The sequence below is a fragment of the Apteryx rowi genome, unplaced genomic scaffold, assembly GCF_003343035.1.
Source record: "Apteryx rowi isolate R43461 unplaced genomic scaffold, aptRow1 scaffold_193, whole genome shotgun sequence".
Taxonomy (NCBI): domain Eukaryota; kingdom Metazoa; phylum Chordata; class Aves; order Apterygiformes; family Apterygidae; genus Apteryx; species Apteryx rowi.
The window spans coordinates 366,838-392,877 of NW_020448230.1; the positions used below are offsets into that span (position 1 = coordinate 366,838).

The window sequence follows — 26,040 nt, forward strand, 5'->3', positions numbered from 1 at the left end:
ATCTGTGCAAGAAACCTTTTGAGTCCTTTCAAATAGTCATTAAAATAAGACTGGCAAGAAGCAGGACCTGCCTGGTCGTCTGAACATTCAAATATTTATGAACAGCTACTTGAGAAGTGTTGTATCATTACAAATAGTATACCTCAAATGCCTTCTCTTTCGCAAAGAGCGTACAGATAAATTGCAGAAAAAGACAACACTGGTATTGAAGACCTACTGATGGTTGCTTCTGTATTCAGGGGCGTAGTATGAAATTGGAGGGAGCACTAGGATGTTCCTTATGTTTAGCTGATTGAATTTACCAATCACTGCTTAAATGAATGCACACCTACCCCCTGTACAGAGGCCAAGGCTAACTTCACAGCCTTTTAGTTTTCTGTAGCAAGCCTGTAGGGAAAGCTTTTAAATTTTAGAATCCCCAACTCTCCTTCTTATTCCCTCAGTCCTTATTTGGGCTTTTACTAACTAAAGAAAAATACTTGAAGAAAATGATTAAAGTCAATTAAGAATTCTGAAAAATATGTATAAATAGAAGAGGTTTGCAAAATAAACACAGGAGGGCAAACTGTTGCTTGAAAGGAATTCAAATTGGCTGCACACATGGACTGTCACAGGACTGTCACAAGCTGCCTGAAGGATGGGCAAACAAAGGATAATGATAAATGGCAGTGAAATGGACTGGATGAGGCTCCAACAAATTACAGCAGTCACTGGCAGAAGGTTCCTCTTTTAACAATTTACTCCACCCTGTAAAACTTCAGCAGTCTTGCAGAATCCTGTATGAGCAGTGCGCAAAAGGAAGGAATTGATTAATCAAGTGTTGACAATATAAACACAAAGAATATATGGTTGTGTGTGTTTAAATGGCATCTGTATTTGGAAACTCTTCGTAATTATGACCTTATGCACTTATATGTTCATAGCTGGTCTCAGTGCTAGATGTCGTGAACAATCTTGCTGAAGCCATTGTTTCTGGTTGGCTTTATTATGGGACCATCTGTGCATATATGTGTTTATTTTAAGAATAAAAATGAAGTAATTTTTGCATGCAGAATCGGTCATCTCCCAGGTAGTATATTTTCACTGTTCTTAGTGTTGTTGGTCTCTAACATCTTATTGCATATTAGTGCAATATGGGAATACTGTCAGAAGAATAGAGTAAGAAAGGAAATTACTCTTCTTATCTTCCAACACAACCAATAATAAAGTGTCTTATGCTGAAGAAAAACAGATAGGGAAGGAAGGGAGATGCCAGTTCATGAACTTATGGCCTGTATTTTGAGACATGTTTTTGGAAAGGGTCTTCTCAGTGTAAAGGTATTTTGCAGCTGTTCACAAGAAAGGAGGATAGGTGTGTTCTGGCTGTCCAGCTTTGAGTATTTTTTTCCCCCATCGTGGATATAGGTTTCATTTACCATTTAGACAACAGAGGGAAGGTGAGAAAGAGCTACTTTAGGTCTTCCTCTACTGTGACAGAGCTGCCAAGATACATGTTGCGAAGAAGTCAGGTCCCAGGGCAAGGCAGAGGAAGTGTGAGGAGAAATTTCTTCTAAAATGGCAATGAATATTTTTGGATTAAGATCAGRCTGGACTTTTTTTCTGAACTAGAAGAGTCGAGACAGTAAGAGGAGGAAAGAGAGAGAGCTGTCAGTATTCAATGACTTATGAATCTGGTAAGGTCATTAGGATGTACCTGCATCTTCTCCAGAGTTTAGCCTGCACCAGTTCTAACGTTGGCAATAAACACGGGTGTGTTATTCTGCGTTGCAAAGGATGGCACCCAGATCAGTGGCATACTAAACTCATGTTTCTGCTTGCTGTATTTTGAACAGAGTAAAGACTATATGTGTAATAGCTATAGCTAAATGCTCATAGTGGCTAGTTATCTTGAAACTGCTTGGTTGAAGAACAATGAAGATACAGTATAGTTTTTGGGAAGAGTTTTGCWTTCAAGTTAAGTAGCTTATTTGAGTCTTACTGGCAAGTGATATGAGGAATCTTAGTTACATTTATTATTAATGCAAATATTTGATTCTCAAGGCCATTCTCTTTTAAGTCTGATTCTTGTAAACGTTCTTACTAATTATTTGTAAGAGAAACTAAACTATGTATTTATTTATGAAAGATACCAAATTGGGAGATTGTGCTGGAGTCAGTGGATGTACTGTAAAGGAAGGGTTAGAAATATGGTAGAAATTCAGAAGAGACCTGTCAGTTCGCATCATTTTCCCCGCATTCCTTTATCAAGAAGTGATCATCTTTGCTCTTCTGCCTCTTCAGAGGAACAGACCCCACATCCAGTGCATACTTACAGTATGCAGTACAGATCTTAACAAATCCATGAAAGATTAGGGAATGTCATGAAAACATCATGATGTCTTTGTAACACTCTTTTGTAAGATTCAGGCCACTGCGATTTCGTGACACTGGGTCTTTCATATATTATGGAAGAGGGATAATTTAACTTAATCAGAGGATAATTCACAAAGGCTTTAGAGGAAAAGCAAACTTTTATTTGTTCTATACTCAAATTTAATGTAGAATAAATAATTTATTTTGTAGGCAACAATGTGGTTAATATCCCTGAGGATGCCTATACTAGCTCATTAATACACTGAAAAAAATGCTTTTCATAATTCATATCAAATGTATGCTTGGAAACTTGTCATAAGTTACAGAGTTGTCTCTTCTATGAAAATATACAAACTTTATGATGGTTTAAGTTCAGATCAGTCTCACTAGTCACTTCTGACTCCAGCAGAAAACTGAAGCTTCATTGTACTCCTCCTCCTCCTCCTCCTCTTTACAGCTTGTAGATCGTTAAATACCTGTGATAAATTGCAGTTATTCACTGGGTGGTTTCAACCTTTGGGAATGAATTTTGTTTCTCCCTTTTAAGTAAGAGTTGTTTGTTACTTAGCAACAACAGCTACAGAAAAATGTAATTTGCTGGAGATGGTCTAGGAGACAAAGCTAGATTGTGCTGTGACAGATGTTTTCATATTGGAGTGCCAGTAAGAAACGTAAAGGGAATGAAGAAGTAGATTGAGAAAGATGCCAGAGGAGGGGGTTTACGTTCAATATGCTGACTGTTTGGACGTTGAATTAGAATGTGAGAAACCACATTCTTTAATCTCCTTTGCTTAGAGGGACTTGAATTCACGTCCCAGGAGAATGGTTTAATGACACAGGGCATTCTGGGACAGGGTAGTCAGAGCTATGCCATTGAGGCTGTCCCCTTTCAGATAATTAGACATTCACTGGAGCTGGACCTTGAACCAAGCGTCCCACCTCTCAGGTTAAATAGTGTAAACACGAAGTGAAAGAGTCATTCTGTCTGCCTGTGTCCCTGAGTATTCCTCTCAGGGAATATTTCAGTATTTTATACAACATAGTACAGCTTCAGACTTGCATGCTGTCAAATTTTAGTCTGGCCCCAGGGTTAAGAGACTGTCTTCTAGGATGTGAGAGACTTAAGATGAGTTCAGCTTAATGCCTTTCTTGAGACAAGGATTTGAGTTGAGATTTTCTGGCTGTTTTGGGGAAGAGGAGACAAAAAGACTACCATTATGTATCTTGGAAAGCTGTAGGAGGAGAAAGGATGATGCACATAAAATATTACTGAGAAGGTAAATTGTGTGTTTCTGATCTCCCTGTCTTACAACCTAAGAACATGGGAATGTTCAATGAAATCCAAAGATAGCAAATTTAAAACCAGAAAAGGAGGAATTTATCAAGTTTTGAAAAAACTCAGCTTTTCTGAATATGTTGGAAAAAAACTGATTTCTGTGAATATATCCAAAATATCTATATTTTTCAAAATTAATGATAGTAAACACTTTGGAAGGATTTTAGACTTCATGCTTTAGGATGCAGGCCACTCTTTAGTTACTAGAGATGACAGCTACGCCCAGTAGACTGGTCACATTACCTTTTGTGTGCCTAGTACAAAGCTTTTGCTGTTTTCTCTATCGTAGTAGCCTGTAGCAGAGAGAAAATCCGGGTCTAGCCTGTCTTCTGTTCCAGGTAGGGTGGCAGTTTCTGGCTTCTCAAGTGGGCACAGTCCTAAGCTGTGCCAAACTCCTGCTTGTGCTTGCTGAAATAAAGGATGATAAAAGTAGCTCTAATCCATTGTTTATGCTTTGCAGGCTGATGAGTAGTAAAAAACATCTCCTGGCAGAAATTAGAGCAGCCATGGAGTAGCATGACTGTATTGTTGTTCAGAGCCATGCTGGCTGCTGATGGATGGAGTGCCTCTTTTACCACTTCTGTCCTCACTTCTGCGTGGAACTGTTCCACCTGCCTTGCTAAATTCCCAGTGATGAGGAGCTAGCCCAGGAGCTCTCCACAGGGAAGGAGCTTCTTTAGTCCTGCTACATCAGCTTTAAGGTCATTCTTCCTCTACTGAAAATCAAAGGGCGGGGGGGGGGGAGGGGGGAGGACAGCCCATTGAACTGTAGTATGGTATGTAGAGTATAACTGAGGTTGTAAATGAGTTGATGGTGTCCTACCATGGGTTTATTAATCAGTTCGGGTTTTGTAGCTGTTAACTTTGTTTGCTGTTTCTCTGTTTTTCCAACTTCCACTATCTTGAAATTAGTTGGTGTTTGTAATAGAGGGATTATGTGGCCTACTGTTATTCTGTTATTATTCTAGTATTTGGCTTTGTTTTGATCTGTAATACTTGCATCCTTTTGGAAAGGAAGAGACTAATCTCTCACACTTGCCTTTCATTAAAAAGTTTCTATTTATAATTCTTTCTCTAAGCTAGAGTTTGTATTACCATTCAGCTGTTGTCTCCAAATTGAATTCCTAAGCAAAAAGTTATATCAACTGTCAGAACACAATTTCTCAAATGTGTGCATTTGACAGTCAAATCCTGCAGTTCCTGACTGTTTCTGAGAAGGAATTTCACTTTTATGTGCATGTAACTTAAAAGAAGTCTTCTTTCGAATCCAAATTCTTTCCTTTTATAGTTTATTGGCTGTTTTTCATTCTATGTTTCACTTTGGCCTACTCCATCATAGTCTTAATCTTCTATGTTTTTTGGGGTAAAGGAACAGCATAATCCAGGGAGAAGTAGCTAGTTTAGCCACTGTTTGGAGGTTAATCATAAACTAGGCCACAAGCTACTCARCCATACCAAGACACTTCTTGACACGCTCAGAAATGAAATTTCAGCAATTTGAGAAAAACTAGGAAACCTGGAGAGTTTTGATGCCTTCAGGATTAGAGAGTAGCTCTGAAAGATTTCTCAGGAATTAGCTGCCTACATTTCTACTGTCTTTCTGGATCTGGCCATAGTTGCTTGAAGATTGTGGCATTTGTACAAAGTTCAACTGAAGCTCTAGAGTAGTTACTGATGATGATCCAGAAGACCCTGGGAGAAATATGTCCCTTCACTTTTTCCCTTAAGAACCTATTTGCAGTGTTAAACAGTTTGCATTTCTTACAAAGAAAAACAATGGCATGATCCTGATTAAAAAATTAACTGAGGGAAAGAAATTAATAAAATAAAACTTTTCGAGTGGCTGTGCTTCAGAAAGGTATCAGAGTGGCTTTTGCACCAACACATGGATTTTCTGTCCCCCAGAAAGAAAGATGCAGAGTCACATGTGGCTTTGCTTAAGGAAGTTTTTATACTCTGTTCAGAGATGGCTGTGGATGGTATACCACTTGTCTCCAGACCACAAATGTGTACCTGGTGAGTTTACTAACTGATGCTTCCCTTGTGTTACTGTAGTTTGTATTCTAAACTGATTTTTTTGCCAGTAGCTTAAGCAATTTCAGAAAGGTATCACAGCATCTTTTTGGAATTGGGGGAACGCAGATGTGGAAGCAAACAGCTTGCCTAGGCAGTATCCTCTAGCAGCGGCTGAGGGAGGAGGTTGGGCTGGGCAGCAGGTTTTGCCAGTAGAACAAGCCAACCTAGTCATTTTCTCAGCACCATCCTGCTTGTGTGCAGAGAAAGTGAGGCTGTGCCCTCTGAAAAAAGTTGCATGCTATTTACCAGCAGAAACTTAAACAGCAAGTTTCCATTTTTCTTCTGGTAATCATGAGTGCTGTTATGCTAATAGGAGATAGAGGCTTTCTTTATCTTCTTACTGTCCTCTACTACAAACTGAAAACTTCTGGAGTACCTGCAACTTCTACATGGAAGGTTTTTAAGTATAACTTAATATCGTTGCAAACACAGCTTTTGAGAGAACTGGTACCATGAGAATGGGGTTTTGTCATCTCTTTGCTCCTCATGTGCGTATCATGCTCCACATACTGAATGTATTTTCTGAAGATGTTAAAAATAACTCCTGAAACTAAAATAAAAAGGTTAAAATGTACCTGTGAATTTCATCCTACGTGTTAGTATCTGAGTGCTTGCTTCTGTGCCATTTAATTATTTAAAGACTATTTAAATCCAATCAGCTAAATAACCTTAAATTCTTTCACAGCAGCTACTTCACAAATGGTTTTCAAGGCAGAAATGGGTTGGTTTTTTCTTTTAGGGGAAAAAATAATAAACAGATGTAGATATTAAAATGTTGGAGTTAAAAAAAATATATTGTCCCATTCCTTACCTCTGTAAGCAGAAACTTAATGAGAGAAGAATCTAGCTTCAGATTTCTGGCTTTTATGAATCAAAATCCATTGCAGATGGCACTTAGATTTTGGACCTTTTTTCCTTTGTGTAGGCTGTGTAATGTTGCTAGTAGTATTATGCAGAAACAGATATAAATGGAATCATTTTTCCCAGCTTCATTGACAATATTTTTAGTTTGAGGTTAAATATTCTTCACTGAGTGTTTACAGTGAAGGCATTGCATATAGTTAAAAAGATATAATTGTATGCCATTAAAATAAATAAGTTATAAATTTGGTTCAGCTTAAGTATTTCCTGAAACATTGGTGAAAACTATTTCAGGCTTTTCATATAGAAACATGCAGTGCAACTAAAAGCATGAGCACAGGGTATCTCTTTCATGCTGTTGAGGAAAAAAATGGTATGACCTACAGAAAACCGTACAGCTACTAAGCCTGCTGGGAATTGGTGCATATCTGCTTTTCCGTCTTTTCTGTCATAATATGCCTAAAGGTGACACAAGTATGCTGAAGCCAAGCTAAACACAGAATTGCAGGGTGAAGACCTCGTGCCAAGGAAAAAGAAAACAGCCAGCTCAACAGTGTTTGTAAAATTTACTGTTGTTTCACTAATTTCTCCATTCTTCTTATACATCAAAGCTTATGTACTTACTATAATTATCTTTAAATTTGAGAAGATTTATTAGCAAGAGGAAGGAAATATGATCCTACTGAAGACCTCAAATAATGGCAGCACTGTTTTGTTTGGAGCTTAAGTATGTTTTTATCTTTAAGCCCTCACGGAAGTTCTTTTGCATGACACTTGGATGCTTACTTTTTTAATTTTTGATATTAGGCCTACAAGGCACATGAACACATTTTGATAGGTTGAGCTAGAATGGGTATCCTCCACCCTTTCTGGTATAGTTTGTAAAGTTTTTTGTTACTTGAGAATCACCAAATGCAAAGGCAAGGCAAAGTGTCTAATTTCTTCTCCTTCCCCATATGCTGAGATCATACTAAAGGTGGCTTTAGAGAAAGCTGTAATGGGGAGTGTGTTTCAGAAATAGCAATGTGTTCAGGGACCTGGAAAAAAAACAAAGGAGCTTGGATGTTTAACTATTGGGGACTTCATTCTACAATCTTACCTTGTAAAAGTAAAAACACTAAAAATGTTGTCATGTTTAAGATTAGCATGAGAAGGCTATGAAAGCTCTACACTGTGTATTATTTAAGTAGCTATTTACCTAACTGCATGCTATACAAGAATGGCATAGACCTTTCCCTTTGAAGCCTATAGCCTAAAGGAAATGAGAAGACCCTAAAGCAAACCAGAAAGCTTCCATCTGTTCTAGAGTTCTGGAAGCTCTAGGCTGTGTGACTTACTAATGGGCAATTAAATTTTAAACACTTTCCAGCATGCCTTGTTACTTATTTTCATGGTTGTATTTTAACTTAATATTGGAATGCTGACTCAGCTGTAAACCAGAAATAACTAAGAATCAAAGACATATCATTGTGTTACTACTTGAAAGTCCTAGCTACTGTAAATTGTAAGAATGATGAACAGAAATGAATACAGTGCAGTGAATCATTTAGAATGGTTAACATCTGGCACTGAAGCTCTCTTGTGTGGGAATAAGAGAACGTTAAATTCACCTACATACATTTACATGTCCATTGAGCAATCCAGCCCCTCAATTTGACTTCTGGTCCACTGCTGCGACTGCAGTTGGGCAAGCAAAGAACTATAAACATTATGAGATGTTACGTTCTGTGAGTCAACAACAACTGTGTTGACAGGGAAAGGGTAAATATAAGAGGGCAAGYTCCTGCCTTACTTCATTACTGGAGTTCTGCACGTTTACATTCTGCCCATCTATAGTGCAAAAAATAAAGATTTATTTTAGTCATGCTCCTGTAGGTACAGCTATTTATACTATCAAAACTAGCTGAATGTTCAGGTCATATTTGGGGGGGGGGGATAATTGCTATCTGACAGAATCGTGTATGCTGCTTCCAGGAAAATGTCATTTACACTAAAAGTTATCGTTAGAAATAAATGTTGACAAAAGAAAAAGGTACAAACCCTCTCAACATCTCAAGCAGAAGTCTGAGATCCCAATTTTGGCCTTGTATTAGGCCATGTCCTTGGATGTTATGAGGGAGATGGTAGTAATCTGTCACATTTCTGAACCATCTTTCATCAATAGATCCCAAAGCATGTGCATAGCAGAAACTGGTTTACTGATTAGAGCACTGTTAACGTGTTCTACATCTTGTGGGACAGTGGTATTTCTGTATGTATTTTGCAAATGGGTGAACTAAGGCAAAGAGAAAACCATTTGTGAAAGATCATGTAAGAGTCATTAGTATAGTTGAGAATAGGAGCTTGTGAATCTTGTCTTGCAATTCTCTGCTCCCACTGCTAGGCCACATTCTCATACATAAAACTGATTTTTCCATCCCACAAATGCACTTCCGCATGCTTTCATTTTCTTGGTTTGAACTTCTTTTTCTTTAGTATTATTTTTTTTTTCTGCTCCATAGTATTTTAGGAAGTTGCAGTTACATGAATGAGGACTTACAGAAGCTATATAAAAGTCTGTAATAACATTTCCATACCTTTCCTTCAGTGGAGACTGTAGAAATATTGCCACACCCATCTAGGAAATTGTTCAGTTGTGTACTTTGTGCAAAAAACAAGCAGGATATCAGTTGCTATCAGCTGATAGCGTATCAAATCCATGAATAGCCTTTGTGGGAAGAAGTTAGTGTTTGCTCTGCTGTAGCCTGCTGGTTGCCTCTCTTTGTACATGCTCAGGGTGACATTGAACAAAACGGGCTGAGCCTACCTAACCTCTCTGCCATTGAAAGGAAGATGTCTTGGACACCTGATTCCTCCCCTGGGCTAGGTCTGTCACTGACCAGGCCCCAACAGTAAGCCAAATCAGCCTAGAAAAAAAGTATTCACTTTTTTTTTTTCCTGGATTAGTTTGCTCTGAGTTATTGCAGTCAGATAAGCTGCAACCAACCTAAGAGGAGGTAGACCCACACAGAGGAAAGGATCTTCTTTTTCAGCAGTGACTCTTAGATTAGATCAGTTGTCTCATGTAGCTGTTTGGGGAATGCATGGAAAGAATCAAAAATGCACAGGCCAAGTTAACAACAGATGTAGGAAAGGAGCTGGCAACCTAAGAACGCGTTTCCTGTAATGGTGATGTATCTGACAACTGCTGACCGCCCCTTGTAAAGGAGCGTCATTTCAAGCAAGTTTAAAATGAGAGCTAGCAAAGCTGAAACATTTTTAACAAGTGTCCTCTTTGCTAGTACAGGTTCCAGCACCAAAATATTTTTACATCCTGCTAGGACTCCATGCAGTATACCTTAAGCACAGACATCTCAAGGCGAATCTTATATTTTTTTCCACTTGATAACTAATGTTATCTGATATCTCGCCTAGCCTTTGAAACTAGTAAGGAAGTAATGCAGTAATGCATTGCGTTTAGTCACTGTAACCTGTTTGCAAATTCTAGTCATTAGTAACTATAAGAAACTTGATGCTTTCCTGGGGTCAGGCTCTTGGAAAGAAACACTTCCCTTGAAAAGATGTGTTAACTAGCAATTTACAAATTGCTGACCCCGGCTGTTCAGTGTTAAGCTTTTATTGTGGAATTAATCTTCAGTTTACCCCCCCACATACTGAAGTCTGAGAGATGCCACTTAAAGCATCACGTTTTCCTTAGTCACAGGTTACACTGATCTGGCTTTTTTTGTTTTGGCCAGAGTTTGCAAATGCAAGCACTGACAGGAGGGTGCTGAATATGAGAAACCTTAGTATGACTCAGTTTTCAGATGGGATGGTTGCTAAGCAGTTTCTGATACTTGTGCTACTTTAAGGTGTAGGAAATAAGACTCAAAATCATTTATCAGTGTTGACAGTCTTTGACACAATGGGTCCAGCATTCTGATTGGGCAGATGGAGCATTTTTGACGAGTTGGCCTGTTGATTTAATGTTGCCTCTATTCACTGTGTGCAGGACTATCTTATTCTGTCCCTGGGAGGTTATCCTGATGTATTTTCACTAGGAAAATCATACTGTAGGAAGCAGAAGGGTTGTGAGAATTTCTGAGAACATCAAAGAGGCACTTTTCTAAGAAAACAAATCAATGTTTACTGTTTTAAAATAAATTGCCATCAATCTAAACAGATAATATAGTATTTGAAAATGGTGAAGCATTTATGTTGCTCTGTCTGTGTCTTTACATTGTTGGTAAACTTCTGTGTCTGCAGTTTGCTTTTTTTAAATATTATATCACAGTTTGTTTCTAAATAATTTCTTCTAGTTAGATGAAACAACCTACATTTCTTCCTCCTATGAACAGAAATAGTACATGCAATTACAATGATGGGTTTTTCTTTTGTTTTCCCTTAATTTGTTGGTAGGACATACAGTTGTGATTATCCTAAGCCATCCTGATTTCTGTGTGACTAATCAAGTTTATGGTTCTCAGAATTTTTATTTACTATATGGAATGTCCTAAACATATGAATGGTTTAATAACACTAGTATATCTATAAAATGTGCTTATGGTTCAATGAGCTAGCTTTCAAAGCATTAAAAGTATTTCTCCATTGGGTCTTGCAAATTAATGTTTTATTATGAACATGAAACTGTGAGTATATTCAGCTAGCCTGTATTCGGATGGTAGAGTACCATCATGCATCATATTTTGAATTGTGATTTAGAATTTTGAATAAGCCGGAGAGCTCATCTGAAAACATACTTCACTTTAGCCTTTGTGTAAACACTGTCTCTTAACTTTAGAAGTGGGAAGTTTTGGGGTTTTTTTTAATTAAAATTTGATTTTCCATATGCAATATACCTCTGTAGAAGTGGAGAATGATGCATTTTAGTGCTGTGTATTTTTGTTATTTGATCCTCTGATTTTTAGTGGTCTGTGTTAAGTTGATTTGCTTTTATTTTGCTCTGTGTGCTGTTAAATTCTTCATATTTCTCAGAAATAGCTATTAAAATACAAGGCAGAAATAGGATTTTTTTTTAACATAGATGCATTATCATGTTTGATTCCTTTAAATATGGAATACTGAAATATCTTACAAATATAGGTAAAGACTGTCTTCCTCTGCCAAAAAAGGAAGCTAGTGCAAGTAATTTCCCCAAGTTCCATATGTCAAATCAATAACAAGATTAGGAGAATAAATTCCTATCCCCCTGCTGTATTCAGTAGATAATACTTTCTTCCATGTGAGGTTGCATTTTAATACAAAAATGCTGCTTGCGGATTTGATTTTAACTCCACAACCTGGAATTGCCTAATTTTTTAATGTTGTGTGGTAATTCTTTACTGCCCACAATACCAGTTTCATTCACTGTTTTCATGCTCTGTTCTTCCTGATGGTACAATAAAGCAATTTTTGTTTCAGAGGTGGAGGTGGGAAGCATACTAATCTGCAGCTGGTTGTTTCTATTTATTCCCAGATGGCAGGAAGAATAACAACTGTGACTCATTTCAGTGTAAGAAATGATAATTTAGCAAAGCTGCATAGGTACTCATCACTAATTAGATACCTGATTAAAGTACTACAGTACATGCCACTGAGACGTATTCAAGGCTTTTGACACATCAAAGACATATTTGGGATGGTAACAAGTGCCCATTATAATTTTTTGTAAACCTTTTGCCAGTAAACTGCACCTGACTTTTGTTCTTTTCAAGCTGAGTTCCATACCACACAGGTGCCAGGCTCAGCAGTGGCAGCTGCTCCATCCCTATAGTACCCTGTGTATAAACAAGGTCTTTCAAGTGGTAGGAGGCTGAAGTAATTGACAGAGCTTTCAAACCTGTTACAGGAGAAATTGGGGTTGAGGGAAGAGAAAGTTGCAACATGGAAAAAAAACATGGTTCCAGACCTTTTCCTACAAAGAACAAGCCCTGTCTTCTGCTACTCTGTTCAAAAGTATATATGCTCTCAGGTTCGGTGCCAGTTAGAAGCTAAATGGGTGTCAGCTGCTAAAACAGATTTTTTCCATTGGTATCACTGTTGCAGACTGCTGTATCTAAGTACAAAATCTGGAAGTATTAGTGTTGTTTAAGACATGATATCACCTTTATATTGCAGCCAAGGTTAGAGTCTCATCATACTCTGTACCATATTAACACATGTAATGAGACTGTCACTGTCATGGACAAACTACTGGCTAAATTAATAGATAATGTCATTTCCTCCTTCCTGGTCTATCAGAATCTCTGAAGCATTTCCCAGCTTAAGTTCTTTTCCTACATTGAATATTTAGGGGTTTGATTCCCAGGAAGAAGAATTGCAGAAAGGCTTCTACCCCTCTCAGTACCTTGAAGATAATGTTGAACTACTTAACAGGGTTTTGCATGAACCTGTTTCTTTGATTGCATATTAATGTTGGTGATCAGTGGCTTTAAAACTCTATTTTGGTGAGAATGCTGCTGCACATGTGCTGATACGCATAGCAGTAAGAAAACTCTAACCAAAAAATCAGCACAAAACCTTGTTTCCTAACATTTCAGAGGACTACAAGTAAAGCTTCCTTGCTAAAGCCCATTTATATTTCTCTTCTATCAAATTTTAGTTTCGGAGACTCATGGAGTTTGTTCTACCAAGAAACATTCATAATAAAATAGTCTGTTGGTGAGAACCCCACTTTGGTACAGATTTTAGACCATCTGTTGCCTAGCGGGCAGGTAAACCAATAAAACAATAATTGGAGTTCTCCTTGCTGAATTCTCAGAGGAGCCCTCAGGAAGTCTAATCTTGCTTTTGACCTGTTGGTTGGCTTGTGTTCCACAGGCTTTTGTCGTTTTCCTTTTCCTGTTTTTTCCATTGAAAAATGAACCTGAGATTAGATGGAAGTAACTGTTGCTGCAAAATCCACGTTTCCTTGCTTAAGCTAAATATTTGCTAGAGGCAGATCTAAAGATGTGATATTCTTATTTTGGATAGGTATTTCTAGAAATGTGCTGTTACTGAGAGGTCTTGGGGGGAGGAGGGGGATCCCAACAGCGAATGGATCCTAGTTTGATTACAGTTTAACCCTTACAGAGTCTTAAATCTAGATTATGACTAAGAGGAACTGAAAAACTGAAAAAAGTAGTTAGCTTAAAAAAAAAAGTAAACCCAGAAATGCATGCATATCTTTTGACTATTATCTGTGATAAGATTAAAGACTGAATGTTTTGCCACAAAGGTGTAGCAGAGCTCTGTCTGCTGAATACACTCACATATTTAGTCTTTGTTCCTGCCTTGAGCTCTGTGTAGCCATGCGTACTCAGAGCATGAAGTCTTTAATGACACGTTGCTTCAAAAAACATGATTGAAGTCGGCAGGACTCTGTGGGAATGCAGGTCCAGCCTACGGATACCTCATGTCAGGATCAAGGTTTAGCATGTCATAACAAAAAGGAGTTTGACAATGGACAGTTTCATACAACCTGTTTAGCTTACAGCTACGGTTTGGAAAATCTAGTTTCCTGCTCACACAGGCTAAGAGGGAAAGCTTTTCCACCTGAGAGCCTGGAGAATCCAAACTTCTCCTGTGGAGTGTGTACCTTTCTAAAGGCAAGTTTAATGGTCCTGGAAATGTAATATATGCCTTAACTATAGTTCCACCACCTTTGTCTCACAGTGGGTTCCCTTTTGGTGATGGCTGGGGAGGAATGTGTGCTTTCATATAGACTGGCTGATTAGAGACCTGTGCTGGAAGGGTGTAACAGTTCCCTTGAGTTGTTTGTGTATGCTTCACTCATTTACACTGTATCCAGGCAGGATTAGCAAGATCCGGTATCCGGCTATGACATGAAAGAGTGCTTTCGTTTTCCACTTAAAGTTGTTATCTTTCGAGTAGTATTTCTCTCTGGTACTTTTACTGAGAAGATATGTTATTGAGCCAAACACTAACTAGTAATCATCCCAGATGTGGGAGGGATATATAATTTCTGTACTTATTCTTATGGCTGTACTTGGTTCCCCTGCAGCGGATTCCATCTACTGTTTATGCAGTTCCAGCACAATACATCCTTTTACTGCGTAGTATCTGTACTGAGCTCTCCCTTATTACCCCCACCCCATGTGGATCTTAACCATTTGTGTGTGAATGAGTTCAGCATTGCCTTTACTACTGCATAGTTATAATGTTTTTCACTTACTTCATTATATAGTAACTATATGACTAAAACAGCAGTAAATGTCTATCCAAATATTACTGCTTTCTAGCCATTCATTATGCCCATCAGACTGTAATCCTTTATATATGTCTTGTCTCACACATGGTGTGATGAGTGAACTTTCCAACAAAAGGAATGTGGAATATTTGGATTAGAAGTAAAAATTATTAGCATTTGTTTAGTTTGGCCCAGTTATGCCTGATTTCCCTTCAGTTTATGCAGTGTCCTCATGTGTTCATTAATGACCTGAGGTTCAGGTAGCCACACAAACTGTTAATACTGTCATCATTTATCTTTCACCAGTATATTTGCAACATGGTGGCAATTCTCAAACTATTTACAGGTGAAAGACTTTACTATAGCAAATCAGGACTGCACCTGAGAAGAGGAAACACATCCCAAATGGGGACCTGTACTTTTAAGATGTTCTGGCATGGGTCTGCTGAGCACATGTCCAGGAGTTGACTCTGGAGAAGTGCTGTTAACTTAAGAGTTCAAACTCTGAAGGCATCTGAAGTCTGCCAGATTTCTTGACCCTCGGTGGGAGAATCTGCAGTTGGGTTTTGGTCAGATCAGGAGTGTGCTATTGAAACAAATCTCCAGATCGTTCCCATTTCCCCTCATTTTGGTTCACACTGTGGAGCAGTCTTGGAGCACACAAACAGGACTCCTTTTGGATTGAACAACACTCAGAGGTTCACTCTTGAAGCACAGTTAACCCCAACTGTTAATGGGCATTCAGTCTTTGGGAACAGATTAGAGCAAATCTGAAGTAAACGCTTGCTCCCCTATGTATAATGTTGACTTTAGGTGCACACTGCCAATTGTTTCAGTCTACAGATCCACCCTTATTATGCTATACTACTTACCAGTTTTTCTGTTACTGGTGGAAATGACAACAGGGTACTTGTACTGTTTTGTTTTGTAACCAGATTTATGCTTGAAATTTTTTTTTTTCTTTTTGAAAAATGTGTTACTATATTAGTGTTTGTGGATCATGAGTGCAACTAGCTCATAGGTGCAGCAAAGCAAAGGTATTTTTCACTCCCTTTCAAGAACCTGATTTTTTTCACTCATGTAGAAATGACAACATAGTCATGTCTTTCAAACTAGGGAAAAGGTTTGTAATAATTCATATGAAGTATGTCAGAATTTTCCGCAAGAAATAAATAAAAGGTTATTTATTACCATTTGTCATGAATACTTAAAATGACAACAGTTCCTCCAGCTGCATAACTGAAACTCCTGGAAATTGTAAAGGCATGCCCAGGCCACAACTTCTGTTTTCCAACCTCCTATATCCCACCTTAATATATTAAGGTGTCCAGCAACCTTAACACAGTACAGAGATTTTTCCTAGTACAGACATTTCTCCAGCGTTGGCAGCTAGGGTGGAACAAAGGCAGCAAACAACAGACTTCACAGCTGGCAATAGAGAGAATATTCCTTGAAGATCATAGAAATGGGTTAATAGTAAACATGAATAATGTAAAGATTTTCCTGCCCTAATTTTGGAATTATGAAATGTTCTTTGTAATTTGGGAGTGGCCAGGCCTGCAAAGCTGCAGATGGTGACAGTGGTATCACTCTAGAAACTTGTAAGTGGATTTCATAGTATCAAAAGACAACACAAGAGAGTTCTCATTATGGGGTGATGGCACTGTATTTTTTTCTGTAGTTAAGAAAAAAGATACCTAATGTATCTTTTGTTCTGATCCCCATTGTTAAATTCACCTGAAAAGACCTAATGCACTTCAGATTTTCCTTGCATAATTCATGGCCAAGGGAGAATATATGAAAAAATGTGAAGCTGATTTTGAGACAGAACTTAAAATCTTCAAAAGAGAATTTTAACATGTGCCTGTTGTTGGTTTTCTCTCCAGTGCTGCCACTTTTAATGAAGATCTCTGTGATTAAGCATATTATTTTCTTTCAAATCCTTCTTTAAGTATTTTCTCTTCTGTGATTCCTATTTTAAAAAAGAAAAAAAAGTGCGAGTTAAGCAGTGGTGGTGCAGGTGGTATCTTGACTTCGTTGTATCTCACATTGCCCAGTATCATCTCACTCTTTCTTTTTTCTCTTTCTACCTATCAGTTTGTGTCCACTTGCTGGCTCATATTTTATTCCAAAGTTGTAAGATTTTGGGCCAAGGGCATCTTTTTACTCTGTTTTGGCACAATACTTAGCACAATAAGTATAAAATAACTGGTAAGAATATCAACTGTATTGATATTTCCTGTACGATATATGGAATACTTTCAAGCCATTTTTATTTTATTTTTAAGTATTTGTTTACATGCTAAATTCTAAATGCTTATTAAATTTATTAAAAATACTATAGACAAAATATTCATTAAATAGTGAATTTTAATGTATTCTTATACTGCTAAGTATTTATGTACTGCATACAATTTCTTTTATTATTTTTGCAAAGCTCTGCATCAGAAGTGATTTCCCACCAGAAGTCTCATCCTGTGCATAGGTCTGGGCCAGTAAGAACTCATGCTGTCTCTTGTTGTGGGGCTCCCAGAGAAGACATGGGGATGGGACTGAGGCTTATTTCAGGAAAAAGGATAAGTTTTCAGGGGACTAAGGACATAAATCTGTAGGAAACTAGAATCATTGCTCCCCCTGCTCCCAGCATGAGCTGTTGGGGTTTTTTTTGGAGGGTGTGGGTGTTTTTTTTTTTTTTTTCCAGTAACAATCACCATGTTGTCTGAACATGGATATGTTGCATGTGAATATGTAGCCATAGCCACTGGCACAAAGGATGTTTAGGCTGACACATGTCATATAAGTCAGAACAGGAACCTAAGCGTGTTTTGCCAGCACCAGTACAAATTCGTGGGCAGTTTAAAGAATAACGAATGTCAGATCATCAAGCATGTTGTTTATCTCAATAGATTAACATAAATAGTGTAGGAAATAACCCTTGTCCTCATTCAAACGTTTTCCCCAGTTTCATTCATCAACATCCCCTTTTCCCAGCAGCTGTGGACAGAGTTTCTAGCTCAGTTTCTTTGGGCATGTGAAATTGCTTCATGTGCAAGAACAGGTATGGTAGGCACTATATTCATTGCAAGATACAAATGTTCTGACATACAGCTATGCTGGCAGAAAATGGTTTTGGAACTGCCTTTGAACATACAAGCCAATATATCCATGCCATTGGCTTGATACTGTGGGTTCAGATGTTGCTGACAGCCAGCCAAATTATTCATACAATCCTATTACAAAACTGACCTGTGTTCAAAGACCTCTCAGCCTTTCTTGATGCAGCAGGTGATGTTTGTGAACTTATTAAAGAACCAGGCCTTTTTGAGGGGACTCCAAACCCAGCTAGCAGAACTTCAGTTCCGAGGAATTGGTGATCTCTAGGTTTGGTGACTGATGGCGGCTGTAGGAAATGAAACCATGTTCAGTTATAGTAGATATAAATCAGTGTGTTGGAATCTCTTTTCTTTGGAAGAAGTCCCCTGACACATCTCTGGAATATCACACTGAAAATATAAATAGAAATTGGCAAAATGAAGTAGATTCTACTTTGAAAAGTAATTAGGTGAGAAATTGTTACTGAGAAGGTCCAATCCTTGTGGTTACTTTTAATTATTAAAATATGTTTTTACCAGTTTCATTCTTGTCAGGTTTGAGGGATATATTGTTATTGAAGGGAGCTGGAATAACACCAAATCAAATAACTTTAAAGGAAGTTTAAATTATTTTTACTGATGCTGTGTGAGGATGAAGTTAATGAATGTTTTCTTTAGTGGCAAAACTGGTTTAAGAGACTTCCCCTCCCTTTATCACTTCCGTAATTTTGCAGATGATACTCTTTGGGGACTGTGCTGTAAGCTTTCATTTGTGAAATCAAATAAATGTCATCTTTCTCGCGTTCCCCGAATTTTTTTAATTGATGAAACGATCTGGCTTCAGTTTAAAGCATCTCTTTGTCCTCCTCCTCCTCCTCCTTCCCCCCCGCCCCTGCACACACAAAACAGTTCCATTAGCTCARCTGAGGAGGTAGCAAAATGTGACATCCAAACAATTTCTGGGGCTTAAAAATGCCCATCATGGTGGGACTTTTCCTCTCTCCTTTCTGCCATATAGGGTAGCTTATCTCAGCCTGATTGGAAATCAAGGCTTTCAGGTGAGTTTAACAAAACTGGATTGCTGACCTTTTAATATTTACCCCTCCTTTTCTGACATACATCTCTTTTAATATCTTGTTTTAATGGCATTGCTGTGTCTCAAACCTCTGACTAAAAATTCTGAAAAATGTTTTCTAGCAGTATGATGCTACTGATTTGCACATTTTTAACAAAAGACTATCCTTCATGTCTTTTCCCGCAGTTCTTTAGAATTCTTTTTCCCATCTGTAATACAGGGAAGAGATGCTTATGTGCAACAGTGCAAGCTAAAAGGTTAGTTAACTACCTGCCTAGAATTATCACTCATTTTTAAAGCTGGTCACTTGTGTGCTTCCAAGCACACACCTAACAGAAGCAGCAAAAGCAAAATACTTTTTCTCAAAAGATGATTTGACTCTGAACAATGCTTTGGCATTTGTAGATGTGTGTAATAATGTAGCATATATTTCTGTTTAATTTCTTTCATTTTATGTAGTAGGTCACCTTTGCCTTGTAATGTATGGCACAGTCAGCTTTGGTACTTTACATAAGCTTCCTAATCATCTACTTTAATCATAAYGTTGTTGATCTGAACACATTAGTTCAAGTTTCTGATCACTTTGGTTACTGCTGTGCTCCTCCTAGCAATAAAAAAACTTATCTGGGTTCTTACTACCACTTGGATATACCATCAACTGACATTTCCCTTATGTTTTAGAGAGGATAAGAGACCAGTTATGAAGATGGATGTTTCACTGTTTAACACAGATTCTGGAGCATGTCAAATGTTTATACAAAAATAATGTAGAAATTATGTAAATACTATTACTGGTCTTCATCACCATATTCCAGTGAGTCATGTTATGCTTGGGGTGAATGAAGAAGATTTTTTGCATGGCTTTAACATGCAGCACATGAGTCACTTCATCTATTGGGGCATTTGGAGATTATGATCAGACTTCAAAGGGCTACCTTCTCTTCATGAACAYTAACTCGGATCAGAAAAGGGACTAGCATACTTGTCATGTTGTGCCGCCACGTTTGGCCTGGGTGTCGTGACTCTGCCATCGGAGTTGGTGAGTCTGGGCGGAGTGTGGGTGTGCTGAAGACCTCCCCATGAGAAGCTCAGTGTTGCCACATAGGCTGGTAGCGGTGTAACAGGTCACCTTGGGCTGGGGGAATGGACCTGAGGGGGTGGCGGCTTGACAAAACACATGGGAGGAAAGAGGGGAGGAGATCGCTAGGCAGAAACAAGTGGACAGCACAAAACCATTGACTGCTTCAGGCATGCAGGGAGAGGGATGAGCTGTGATCCTGTGGAACTGGGGTCTCTGGGCTGTGAGGTCCCATTCTTGTGAGAGAGATATTAGGCAGCTGAAACCCCGAGAGCATAACAGAGGCACAAGAGAAAGAGCCAGTGCTGCCACCTGCGAATGTACCATCTAGGTTTCATCGCCGTAGCCTAAGAGACTGTTGGGGGAGGCTTACTGAGGGCTGTGACAGCTCTGTTTGCCTCTTGCTTGCCTCACTTGACATCAAAACCGTTTATAACAAACACACCCACCCTTCAAGGCAGCCCCTGGGGGACTCCTGTGTAGAAATCCAGGCTGGGTAACAAAATCATGGAGTCACAACACACAATTGCAGCATGTCTACACTTTGCTACTGTATGTTTTATTTAGAGTCACAAAAGGATCTGTAAGAAGGCTGGTGTTTCTTAACAGAAAGAAGACCAGTTGCTTAATAAACTGCAGGAGGGACTGACTATGAAGAGACACAAAGTAGCAATGACATAGAACTACTTAGATTGGTCAAAAGCAACAACTGAGAAGGACAAGATGAGAAAAAAACAGTGCCAACTTGTGCCAAGGTAGTGCAATGTGGAAGACTAGTATGAAATGCTTGTAAATAGTGCTGGGTTTGACATAGACTGTTATGAGTTGGACATGTGAGCTGCCTAATGACTCTGGAAAATGAACAAAATGTGGTGATATATCAAAATGGAGGGAGAAAATCTCTCTTACCTGGAATACAATGATCAGTTCTGGTCCACATAAAGTGACCTAGCAGGTTAGATACAGGGAAGACAGAAGAGGAAAATAACTGGAAGRGGAAAATAACTGGAAGAGGAATCTCATGAGAGGGATACAAAAGACTGAAAAGTATAGAAAAGTTATGACCAAGCATTTTTATAAAATATAAGAACAAGAGACTGACTTGAAAGACTGCAAATAGAAAAGTATTTTATTGAACACATAATTGACCTGTATAACTCCCTGCATCAAGATCAATGTAAAAAGATTTGTGTTTTAAATGATTTTTAAAAATAAGCAGTTTTGTAGGACATTACGAGGACGTTCAAAATTACATCAGAAAAGATAAAGGTATTACATGTATTTATGTGAACGTATAACAATAGAAGTCTTCCAAGTCATAAGTTGGAGAGTAAATGACTTTTAACAAAAAAATCCCCATTTATAAGCAGAACTGAAACCCAACTGTCCATACCCTTGAGGGTTTTGCTCTTTATATGAACCATCAAGTGCTTGTCTGTCTCACAATGCTGAGCTAGATGGAGTGTTGATCTTATTTAACATGGCAAATCCTACAAGTCTTGCACACATTTTTTTATGTGAGTTTTCTTGAAAGAATGACTAATTTTTTATACTGCTAATGTGTGAATGGGCAGTAGAAAGTGTTATATACCTATGTGAGTAATACCATTTTATCTCTGGTGTCACTTTGCTTCTAGTTTGGCCAGGCTATCTAAGCATTTGGTTTTAAGCATCGGTGATTTTAAAGGAGCAATTGTTACCTGGTGTTCAGCTTATACATATCAAAATACAGCAGTCTCTAAATCTTGCCTATCTTTATAATCAGTAACTGAGTTATCAGATATGCTACATGGACAGTTTAATTCTAGTCACCCATAGCAAGTCTATCCATCTCCTCTCCTTGATAGATTAACAAAATGACTTTGTTTTAATAAAGGTAATATAAATAGTCCCCTTTTTGTGAGCATCCTTTTCTCATAATAAAGAGAATCTTAGGACTGCAGTTGTAATGCTTTTGAACATGGTGGTTTCAGCTGAAAAAGGCAAACAGGCACACTGTTTATTACTTAATATTTAGCAGAATGAGCATATGCAGGGCACTTTATGAATAGATTGTGGAAAGCCTCTGCCGTGAAGAGGTTACAGTGCGAGGAAGCAACAAAGACGCCTGAACAGAGGCAGGAGGCAATAGATTGCAAATGGCTGAACGCTGACATGGAGTGTCTCCTGCCTTGGTTCTCCAGTGTCCTCTGTTCTAATGTATGGCTGTGCTGTTTTTTTTCTAATGACTTTTGTACGGTTGAGGGCTAAGATGTATAGACTTTGTTAGGAGAAGTCACATAAGCAATTTCCTGCTGGGAAAAAAAATGGGTCTTTTTCCTTACTGCTTGCCATAGTCTCATAAATTGTGACTTTTTGCTCAAGCTTGTCAAAAGAATTGTTCCCAAGCAGTGGCTCTGGATCCTGAATAGCAAACACTGGTCTCTTTTCCACTGCTGTTGGAAGATGTCATCCTCTTACTGCTGCTGGCTGAGCTGAGCCTATATTCTCTCCTCACTGTTCTAACAGCCACACTGTATTATTACATTTCCTGTAACTGTTAGCAGCTGAGGAGCAGGTACACAGTCCCTGCAGCTAACCTTCATGTGATGTGGCAACCTCACTGGAACAGCAGAACAGATGTTAGAAGGTGGTGCCTGCTTCAGGCACCTCCACTACTTCTGTGAACTGGGAAAATTTCAGTAAGGGTTAGCCTGGTTAAGTGGCAGACTGGTTTGAGCATCCAACTTAGCCCAACCTAGTTGCAAATTTCCCTGTGGTACAGTCTTTCTGATTCTATACTTGCCTCTGAGTCTGGGTGCACTCTGGGTCGTACCTGGAGGAATATTCTGCCTGTCCTTCAGAAAGGATTGTGGGAAAAGTGTTAGAGGTATCAGCACTGGAGCCCATCCTTAYTAAGAAATGAGCTGATTACTACCCGAGGTAGAGCAGAGCTTGAACTTAAAACACTATCAGCCTGTTTCGGTTTTGTTTGTTTGTTTTTTCATATATGGTATGGATATTTGGGTTTAAATTACTGAAAGTTTGGATTAATTGTGCAGTGCAAGCATACAGTAATTTTAGGAACCTGGAGCTTGCAAGGGAGTTTGAGTCTACAAGCTCAATTTCTGCTCATCACATTAGTTATCATTAGTTATCGAGCTTCATCAGGCTCCATCTTAAACATGGCTGGGTTCTTCCCCCAGTACTGACACTGGATGGCTGTTCCAAAACTCTACTCTGAAGTTTTGAAACATTTTTTGAACTTCTAGAACAAATTTATTCATGGCTACATCAAAGCTGTTTGTTTGCGTGGCAGTATTGTTCGTCTAAAACACTTCTCCCTTGGTAGTGCTTGTCTTCTGATGCATTAACAGGGAGATGCTATATCACCTTTCAGTCTTCATTCAGCTGTGCCAAGGAAGCCAGCCACTTTTATCTTCCTCTCACAGAACAGTCTCTAATCCCCTGATAGTTTCAGTAACTCTTCTCTGTGCTCGTTGCAGGGTGAATTTATTCTTAAGCTTGGATATGCAAAATGAGATTGATTATTGCAGATGAGGACCGATCTGTGTCTTGTACAACTAATACATCTCCAGTTCTGCTTTACTGAAGATGCCTTGATGTGATGTAGTATTGCAGTTGCCTTTTTCCATGTATGTGTCACATGAGTCAGTGATAGACACCCTATGATCAACTCAAAGACACAGATCTATCTTCTCTTCTGAACCTAGAGCTGGAGAGCTAAGCAACCAGTGTGGGTCCTTATATAGATAGAAGATAGAAAAAGGTAGAAAACAGAGTAGGGGAAAATGGTTAGTTCTTGAAATAGAGGAAAGTCACAAGGGCTGTTCCTCAGAGGCCTGTGTTGGGAGCTGTGCTATTCAACGTATTCATAAATGACCTGGAAAAGGGGATRAACAGTGAGGTAACAAAGTTTAAAGACACTATATTTATTTAAGGTAGTAAGGATGATGGAAGAATTGCAGTCTGACTGGACAATAAAGTGGCACTTTAAGGTGAATACAGATAAAATGTGAAGTGATGCACAGCAAAAGTAATCCTAATTTCACATATGAAGTGATGGGGTCTGCACTGATGGATGCCTCTCAAGAGCAAGATCCTGGTGTTCTGGTAGACAGTTACAAGAAAATGTTAACTCAATGTTCAGCAGTAGCCAGAAAAGCCAGTTGGATGTCAGGGGTTATTAGCGATGGACAGGAGAACAAAATCAGAAATAGTCTTTGCCACAGTATAAATTTATGATTCAGCTGCACCTGAGATTTCTGAGTGCAGTTCTGGTTCCCTCATCTCAAAAAGGACATAACAAACAGAAGGTGAGCATGAAAAAGCCATATATTACTTTCCCCCCTTCCCCCCCTCCCCACCTTGTGCTTAAAATAATCCTTAGTTTTTCAGTTGTTTTGAAAGCTGAATAGAAGATGGCGGCAAAAATGGGACAGGTGCTGTAAACAGCACAAAATAGGAATTGTTAGACAATTTAGCGTGTTTAAAGTCCTTAATGATATATAATGGATTTGGGTAATTTTCCACATTAAAAGAAATACCCCTGTAATATTTTTCTGAGGTTCAAAAGACTGAACTTGGATAGATTATTCATAATATTAAAATTCAAATGCAACTGAAGATTCCTGTCAGGTTAGCTAATATGGAGAAACTACACCTCACAGATCTATTCTCATGACTTTGTATGTTGGAATGGTAAGACATTTGGCATGTCCTTCATTACCTAGAAATGTCTCTATATATCTTAAGGAAAAAGACCATTTGCTTTGTTTACCCTTCTGGAAAACTTTAAAGGTCAGTATTTCTACTATTAAATTCATTAATCTAGAGGGGAAACCTTTTGTGCTCATGTAAAACCTAAAAGGGCATGCTGAGTAGCCGGTTTCACAAGGGAGCAGGCAGGGGGTTCCCAGGAAGCGCTTAGGGGCTGTCTGGTCCAGTGCCATGCTGGGCAGACTGGCCTAGGTCAGAGTGAGCTTCCTCAGCACAGCTAGCTGCAGCAGCTCTAGAAAATGCTTCATTGTACAACACTAAGATAACCTGAGTGAGCTAGCAGATTTGGGGCTGCAGAATTAGTAGGGCTTGTCTGTGCTTGCTTGCAGTGCAAACCTCAAGAGCTGTGACTACCCAAACTAGATTTCAAAAGATTTCCTCTTCCTTGCTGCAGCGAAAACAAAATACTCATTTTGTTGGTTGGCAAACAGAAGAAAGCATTCCTGGTTTATGCTGCATTTACTGTTCTTTTCTGCGCCTGTGATTTACATTTAAAACCAAGCTGTCTGGCATAGGTTGCTTTGGAAGCGTAGCTGCTTGCACTGTATACAAGTGTAATTGTACACCTTTGTGAAATAAAGATTGCTGGCCGTGATCAGCCTGTACAACAGTGGATACATTTCTATACTCTAAATAGATTATATTGATATTTCTAATACGTAAGTATTGATATTTGTTATACATAAATGACTAGACAGAAAGTCTAGTTGCAATGCAAATATGAGATTTTTACTCTGGAAATGTTTGTTCTGCTTTTAAATATCTTCAGTGGATTATCACCTAAACACCTTGTAGAAGTATGGAAATGTATAGTGTGGAATGCCAATCATAATACTTCTTTGCAATTTAAATTCTTTTCATAAAAGTTTTTAGAATGTTTTACTACAAAGTAGATCTAGGAACACCCTTCTGAAGTATATATTGTCCCAATTGACAAAGTAGGAAAAAGAAAAAGTTGCATGACGTGGCAAATCTAAACAAAAGGGAAGACAGAAGAACCTAGAGTAGAACACACATTTCCTGGCATAGGTTCCCTGCTCCTGACCAGGCACTACCACCTCCTCCAAAATAAGGTTTAATACAATTATGTTCACAATTTTGAAGTATAAAAATCCTTCTGGATTTTTACTTGTTTAGCACCAATAATTTGGCTGTATGCCTGGTTAAAAGCGACCTTCTTTGAATAGCATTTATCAAGAATAACAGAGTTTAGATCTAGCAATA

General features: G+C 38.5%; 1 protein-coding gene across 1 annotated transcript in view; it reads left to right on the forward strand.

The window, feature by feature from the left end:
- The window catches only part of KCNK1 (potassium two pore domain channel subfamily K member 1), a 36,480-nt gene that overhangs the window by 4,030 nt on the left and 6,410 nt on the right, over positions 1–26,040 (forward strand). The gene's annotated exons all lie outside the window — the stretch shown is intronic.